This window comes from Rhamphochromis sp. 'chilingali' (genome assembly GCF_963969265.1).
Source record: "Rhamphochromis sp. 'chilingali' genome assembly, chromosome: 7".
NCBI classification, from domain to species: Eukaryota; Metazoa; Chordata; class Actinopteri; order Cichliformes; family Cichlidae; genus Rhamphochromis; species Rhamphochromis sp. 'chilingali'.
The window spans coordinates 35,611,362-35,619,817 of record NC_137934.1 but is presented as its reverse complement, the minus strand read 5'-3'; the positions used below and the strand labels follow the sequence as shown (position 1 = coordinate 35,619,817).

The window sequence follows — 8,456 nt, the reverse complement described above, 5'->3', positions numbered from 1 at the left end:
GGCTTACATTATGTTCCCTTTTGGGAATAAGGCTAAACACTCAGCACTACCCACGGTATCTTTGTACACAACAGTATGTAGGTTATTAGACTGGTGAAGAATAGCAAAGGGAAACACTAGAACAGCCTATTTTGTGTGTATGTGTGTTAACAAAATGTCACAATGTTCCCAGGAATGGGCGTCCCAATAAATTCCTCTTAAGGTCAGGCCAGGCAAAACCCAAACACGACATAATCAACACAAACACTTCATACCAACTGTCAAGCACGATGCTGTATACCAAAGTATTTTAGAATCAAATATGAGGCCATCTGACTGACAGCTAAAGCTTTACCCAAATTCAGTCATGCTACAAGACAATGATGTCAAACACAGCAGCAAATCTATAACAGAATGAAAAAGAAAAGAATGAAGGTGTTGCAAAGGTCCAATTAAGGTCATCCAGACCTACACCCGAGTTATGCATCATCCTGCCAAAACTCAATGAACTGAACCAACGTTGTGAACAGTCAACCAAAGTTCTTCAGTAGCTTCAAGTTATTGCAAAGGTGATTCTACAAGCTACTGAATCATGAAGAGTACTTAGTTTTTCAGAGGACTGCATAGAGTCCTATCAGAACTTCGGCTTTCGTGTGATTGTGTAGATTTGAAAACTGTGGAGCAACGACTGCAAAGGCTCTGTCACCTCTTTGCTTGAGGCATGACCTTGAGACATGTACAGTAAGAGGCCTTCACCAGTGGGTCTGTGAGCCTGGGAAATATTGGTGAATATAAATGAATAAGACTGGTAATACAAGCTAGGGGCCGCCCATTAAGAGCCTTGATCAAACAACCATAAACTGAATTCTAAAATGAGGCACGATGCCAATGCAGAGGCCAGGACTGGAGTGATGTGCTCATACTTTCGGTTCTAGTCAGCAGTCTAGCTGCAAATGCCTATAACAGTACAGATTCACAAGTTCAGCTTTCACGTACAGGTATTTTGCAAGGGTAACAAATATTTCCCTGTGACATACCAAGAGCAAAAGCAGTACAAACGGCCCATATTTGGTAGGTTCCTAATTTAGAGTCACAGCAGTGGGTTACAGGGCAGATGAGCTGTTCTGTATAACTTCTCTGTCCAGTGGTTTCATTGATGGTAACATAAACATCTTTCCTTTTCCAACAGGAAAGAGTCCGTACCTGCTGTTCACTAACCGTCATGAAATCCGTCGTATTCACCCGCTGAAGAGTGAGTACACACAAGTGGGTCCCTACACTGAAGAATGCCGTGGCCCTGGATGTGGACGTGTCCACCAACAAGATGTTCTGGTGTGATCTGTATCATCAGAAAATATACAGGTACACACACATACAGCACGCACACACAATGACAAGTTATATTTATTTTTTAAATTATTTATTTAACCCTATCAGGTACTGCTACACAGAACTGAAAACGCACTGCGTCACTAACCCACTAGATTTTGCTGGATCATTCTGTTTAATCGACAGAAAAATGATCTATAATTGTATATTTCAGTGTAATTATTGAAATGCTGTAAATTATGTGTATATATTCTGTCTATAAAGGCAGAGGAAGCCCATATAAAACGATGAAAGCCACTGTATAGACGCAGGACCTTAAAGTTAGATAACTCACTTTTGTCATTCTTCAGCCAACATGTTCATTATCTTTCTCCTCTGTCCATCCATCTTGTGTGCTTCAACCTGTCACACCTTCTGGTAGTGAGTCAGCCGCACCTGTTTGTCCTTCACACACACTGTGTGAGTCTGTGTGTGTGCACATATCATAGCTTTGCACATACATTTGTGTGTGTGTTTGTGTCACCCTGATGGCTGACAGGTTGTGGGAGGGGCTTTCTATCATCTCAGCTGAGCCATATGCTCTCACTAATTTCACTGCCTCAATAATCGCTGCCATTATTAATCTCCATACACACACATTCACACGCAGACATTCTCCCACACAAACTTGGTAACACAGTCAAGGGCTTGTGACAGGGAACGGACAAATGAACTCATTTTTCACAGCGAAGTCTATTTTTCGATGCCGTAAATAAACTCACATATCAAAAGTTGCTTTAAGTAGCAAACAGCAAGGGAAGTTATACAGCTTAATCTACTTGGCGTTGTCCTTGATGGTGTTTTCTTTTCTCTAATCTTTCAAAGCAAAATCTTCTGCACTTGCACCCAAGTGCATAGCATCAGAATCAAGTTTTCCTGCTGTTTAGAATATCTGCTCTTTTTGACATTACCATATGTTTTCTTTTCTCCTGTAACGCCACAGTAGAATATATGTAAGCAAATTGTCCAAGTTGCCTTGGTGACAGATCTTAACCCCAGGTAGAGATGAAATTAGAAATCGGAGCTTATTAGGTTGGACTACTATCAGTAAATTGTGGTTTTTTTTTTTATTTATTTTGTTTTGTTCCCTGATAAGGTGATATACGAAATAGTTAGGCTTATTAAAGTCTGCACTACTCATTCACCCTCAATGTGATAATGTGGTTTTCCAGACTAATTCATAGTGATTAGCATGCCACGGGTCGATGACTTGTTACCTTCTCCCAATGATGGAGATGTCTGTTGCAAACAATGGTTCAACCAATTAAACATGCAATCTGCTCAGTGGACTTGGACTCATCTGTCTCTGTCTTATTCTTCACTGTGCCCGAAGCCTCTGTTCAGCCCACCAACCTGTTCAACCTAAGTCTATGTGAAGATTTTCTAACTCAAATTAAGGACATAGTGAAATTAGAGTGAGTAAAAGAATATAAAGTGGATATAAAACATCTTCATAGCACTGTCAAAATATCTGGATTTGTGATGTTGAGAAAATATGACCCCAAGAAAAATGACTTCAGAACTTTGTCCATTTTTAATGTGACATGCATAAATTAAAAGCCATGGTCCAGAAAGAGCTTATAAAGCGTTAAAGAGATCTCATGATTTAAAGGTATCAGTCAGGAGAAGGGTACACAAGAATGTCCAAGCTGTAAAATATACCATAAAATACATTGTGTTTTACTCAAAATGGACGGAAATATGAGCAGTTCCAATACTGATACCAATTTGGCACAAAAACTTAAAGCAGCTGCTAGATGAAAATGATGAGGAATTTCACCCTTTAGCACAACAATGACCCAAATCATCCAATTCTACAAAAGAATGTCTTCACCTGATGATTAAAGTTTTGGAAAGACTTAGACCTGAATCCAAATCAAAACCTGTTGGGTGACCTGACGATGATTTGTGGTACTTTTGCAAAGAAGACTGTTAAGTATTGCCAAATCAAGAGACGCAGTGCTGTGGCAAACTCCTAGCCAAAAAGACTGAACGGTGTAGTAAAATCAAAAGAGGTATTTAACAGTATTTTAGTCTAAGGCTGCGCACATTTGTGCAGCCAGGTAATTGTAAGTTTTTCAGTGATTGTCCCCCACCCAAATAGAATTGAAGAGTGACTGTGAATTGTGCAGGTTAAACTTTAAAGGTGGAAATGATTTTCTTAAATCGTTTACCTTGATCTCATTTTCTTCATTTTTATACATCATGAAAACCTGACGTGTTGAATTTTTATATCCGCTGTGTTCGTAAAAAATTAAATATTGGAGAAATTGAACAAGAGATTAAACAGAAAACATGTTTTAGTGGAACTCGCGATTACTCAGTATCAAAGAACAGAATGTAATGCAAAAGAAAATTGTTTCAAATTGAATTTGTGTCAAATGTAATTTTTGTTCTGGCGTTTTCAGTAGAGTTCAGTAGCTGCATGCTGCATCAATAACACGATGGGTTTCCTTCATGTCCACAATGCTTGAGCCGTTTTACCCTCGAGGGTGAAACAGTGTGGCGTTGGATCCATGTTGCAAACCCTGAGGCACTCTTGAGAACCCATAGATTATCTATCACACTCACACAATAACATCCCACACTCACCTGACTGTAAAGATGAAGACATTTGGGTTGGCAAAATGTAACAGTGAGCATCTCCAAGCTCTGACTACCAGTCAACCTTCTTCTTTAGTTAAGATGCACCTCCCGTCTCCTCTTACTCCTGTAGGCGTTGCTAAAATGTGAAGGCACTGTGCAACTTGGGACATTGCTTGTCCCAACCTTTTATCAAGCATTTTTTCTTCCATCTTGCTCTTGCATTCATATATTGTCGAGGCAGTAATCTATTAAGTTTTAACATTTTTCACCAGTAAAGGAAATGTCAGTGGGGAATGGGGATAGAAGAGTTGACAGAGTAAGTGGACGGAGGAGGAAAATCAAAGAAACTGAAGACAAGAAAGGGACACTCGGTTAAAGGGGAGATATAGGCATGTGGTGCTGATAGAAAAAGACAGACTCATTCTCCCTGGGAGGCTGTGTTTGGTGTGAAGGCTGAAGTTGTTATAAAGGTGTCAGGATTGGGTGCCCCTCACACCTGAATAGAGTGAAGAATCTATGTTCCCAACAAGATATCTAAGCCACTCACAATCAAGTCATTCCTCCCAAGGAAAGGAAGCCAGACGGTAGTAAATCCATCGTGCCAGCACCTCTGTGATGGATTAGGCTTTTATAATTTCCAGATTACTTACTGATACATTTCCTTTCCATCCGCCCACCAGCGCTTACATCAACAAGGCCAGTGACTCATCACAGCAGGTGACGCTCATCGATTCGCTCCACTCCCCGGAGGGCCTTGCTGTCGACTGGGTCCACAAGAACATCTACTGGACGGACTCAGGCAATAAGAGCATATCTGTCGCTACGGGAGATGGCAGGAAAAGGAAAATGCTCATAACCACCGAGCTGAACGAGCCACGAGCCATCGCTGTGGATCCGCACCAAGGGTGAGTTGGGTTAGTTTTAGGGTAAAGGGATTTTTGAAAAGATGCACAAAGGAGCAAAAGATTGCAAAGGAGTTGAGCAAAAAGGCAGGAAGGAGGGAGGGCGAGTAAGAGGTCCTACTGTCATTGTGTGTGTGTGTCTGTAAAAGCCAGTGTTGTTATAGTAGAAAGAGATTGGGTGTAGAAGTTGGCCTAAAGTCAGTAAAGGCTATTTGTAGCACTGAGCCCATCTGTTAGATTAAGCACTTTAACAGTTTTCTTGAGATGGGATGTAACACTTTGTCTTCCCTTTCTAACTCTTTCCATTTGTCTCGGGTGCCTTGAGCTCCCCAAAGACGTCTTTTCACAGCTCTACAAAGCTAGACTAGCATGAAATACATGCAAATGAAGCCACAATTTCACAGTTTTATCATGGACACACATATTCAGATAAGGTCCAAGTTTCCAGTACCTGCTGTTTTGCACAGTGCTTTCCCTTTTATGTTTTCAATGCCTGTCTTACTAATAATACAGTCATTTTGCAAAGAAAATGAGAGAAGATGTCTGTGGAACATCGTGTGACGGAGTACAGTTGATTTTGTCAGTTAAGAGTTTTTCAGAACAATTGACATTGCATATTAACCTCTCTTCACTGGTCCTAGCAAAGTTACTCCTTTCATTTCTGACACTGAACTGGCCGTGCCTTAATGATACAACATGTATATAAAGATGAACAATGGCATCTCTCACTGGTTTTGGACTGTATTTGGGTGATAAGCTGTATGTTAAGTTATCAGCTAATGCTAGCTAGACACACAGATAAGCTGCTAGTTATTAAGTAACAGACAAATAAAATACTAGCTTTCACTCACCAAAAGTAGAGCACACAGGAAGCCATATTATTTGTTAGATGATTGTATTAAAAGTTCAAAAGGTCACAAACGCAGAAACAAAAAGGTCCAGTTCAATGACTTGAAGTAGCGGAAGTTGAAGCCTTGCCGCGAGTTGGTGCTACAACCGCCTGCATTCAAGCGTCACGCTCCACAGCACTAATAATTCACAACTTTAAGTATTAATACTTTAAGCCCCTATAAAGGGATGAAATGTAAAGATGTCACAAAGGTGGAAAATTACTTTTTATACCAAGCTAGAAACTTTTTTCACCCCTGCTCTAAAGCTAGGCACTCAGCCACAGATAGCCACACATTGGTTTCTGAAGTGCCATATTGTATTGAAGCTTTTGCCATCACCAGCTTGGTTGGCAAAAAACCCGAGTTGACAAGAAGTCAAGTGTGAAACCGCACAATCATTGGCTAATGACTTCTGATGGACAGCTATTAGCCATCAAGTGTGCGGTTTTTATATCATTTTGTAACATGGTTACAAAATATTTCAGTTGATATTTTATTCAGTATGACCCAAAACAAATGAGTAAAATCAGAAAGCCATTTCTCGTAGCCTTCTGTAAGACTTCAGGTCTCTTTTACAACCACAGCTATCACCATCTGGTGGCCCTCAGAGAGAATGCAGGCAGGTCACGTTGGCTTGATTTCTCAGCCTCCGAGGTTGCTGCTTCAATTTAATCTAACTTGTGTATCTTCCCGCAGGTTTATGTACTGGTCAGACTGGGGAGGTCAGGCCAAAATTGAGAAGGCTGGGATGAATGGAGTGGATAGACAAATTTTGGTGTCTGAACACATTGAATGGCCCAATGGAATAACTCTAGGTAAGGAAAAAAACATGTAGCTTTGAACATTCAAAGCCCACAGAAGAAGGATGAAAAGCTAGAAGATGATGCCCAGATAGGAAAAATCAATCAGTTCTGACAGCAGTTTTGTTAAAAAAAAAAAAAAAAAAGGTTATTATGCTGACATTGCTTTTAGAGAGAGAGAGAAAAAAGTGTCTCGAGTGAATTCAACACAAAGAAAAAAAACAACACATGGAGGAAAGCCAGAGAGAGACAAACAGCACAAGTTGAGAGAAGAAAATAGTCTATGGGTGCTGAAACCCAAGTAGCTCTTATTGTTATATACCTCAGTTTGTGTCTGGCTCTCATCAATCAAGCCAGTGAGTATGAGGCTCCGAATTAATAAGCCAGACGCTCTGTGCTGTCGATACCTCCCCTCATCCCTTTCAACTCCCTCCGAAGCACCAGCCAATTCCTCTCAGCTGCCCTTGCCTGAGGAGAAATAGAAGCACACAGTCGCCACACTCTGTGGAATTGAGGTGTCGCCGCATCTGTATGAAAACAAATTATTTTTTGGAATAAGGCGAATGAGAGGTTTGGCGCCAGGCGGCTGTGGGAGAAAGGGTGAATTGTGTTCCCCTGGTCATTGATTTCATAGAGACCACCGAACAGTGCAGGTGATTGAGTCAGGAGAGGTGAATGGGGACAGAGAATCGTGTTAATTCTCTTCCCCCTTCAGTTTACTTTGGTGCTTTTATTGGATGCTTTTTTTTCATATACTTCCAGTGTTTTACCAATTTCGAATTGCTTATTGCACACAAAAGCTTAATTCTTTATTAATTACTAATTAAATTCTTGCTTTCTGTTTTTTAAATGTTCTTCTTAAAAGCATAATCTTAGAGTCTGGTGAAAAAAAGAGTAATACAGGGATTATTTCCTTTGCTGTTTAAATTCAATGTGGTGTTTCGATTTCAAAGTAAACACCACAACACTTTGCCGCTCATAGCAAGGACACAACAATGATTTGGGCCTAATATAAATAATATAGCAGTGGCTGAAATGTGGAGTTATTTGAGATTTGCGAAACAGCAAAGTTTGTCTTTAAAATAGGTCCAGCAAGACTAATGAATCTGTTCAAGGGCATATATATTTTCTCCAGCAAAGAAGTCAAGCGGCAATATTACAATCACATCTGTGTTTTCTTAGTACGGGGCTGAGGTCGTCATGTCAAAGAAGATTGATTGTGTAGCTACTGGGCCATTACATCCATATACCCCTCACCCTGGGCCGTTTCACTCTGAGTGACCTCTCTCTCTCTCCATTCACCTTCTCCCCTACCCCCTCTTGATTTTGTTCTCTCTCGCTCTCCCCCTTCCCTGTATGTTCTCAGACTTGTCCAACAGACGACTTTACTGGGTGGACTCCAAGCTGCACCTGCTGTCCAGCGTGGATTTCAATGGTGACAACCGCAAAGTGCTGCTCTCCTCGCATCACCACCTGGGCCATCCCTTTGCCCTCACTGTCTTTGAGGTACAGCAGTTGAGAATTGAGATTCAAATGCAAAGAATCAGACCAGGCGGTAATGCCAGAGCTCTGGTCTGGTGCATACAGCTGTGTCTGTAATATGCATTTTTGAAAGTGTGCAGTGTTTTGTTTCGTTTCCAACCTTTTGGGCAAATTTTAGTTTATGCTAATGTAATAATTCATCATTAGACTATATCATCATACAAGGATATAGTTTCTGCTCTAGCTGTATACCTATTGAAACATATGCTGAACAGTTTATTAGGTACACCTTGCCACTAAGGGTTGGAGCTGGAAACATTCCTACGATTTTGGTCCATATTGGCATGAAGGCATCAAACAGTTAGATGTGAATCTTTTGTGCTACCACATCCCAAAGGTCCTTTTTTGGTCTGGTGACCGTGGAAGCCATTTTTGTATGGCGAACTCCC

At 40.8% G+C, this 8,456-nt stretch overlaps 1 pseudogene across 1 annotated transcript in view; it reads left to right on the top strand.

Annotated features, from left to right (window-relative positions):
• Positions 1 to 8,456, top strand: part of LOC308399942 (prestin-like) — a 58,669-nt pseudogene that overhangs the window by 24,775 nt on the left and 25,438 nt on the right. The window contains exons 18-21 of the transcript XR_013974813.1: positions 1,169 to 1,341; positions 4,614 to 4,838; positions 6,422 to 6,540; positions 7,892 to 8,031. The product of XR_013974813.1 is annotated as a prestin-like (transcript). The remainder of the gene's footprint in view (positions 1 to 1,168; positions 1,342 to 4,613; positions 4,839 to 6,421; positions 6,541 to 7,891; positions 8,032 to 8,456) is intronic.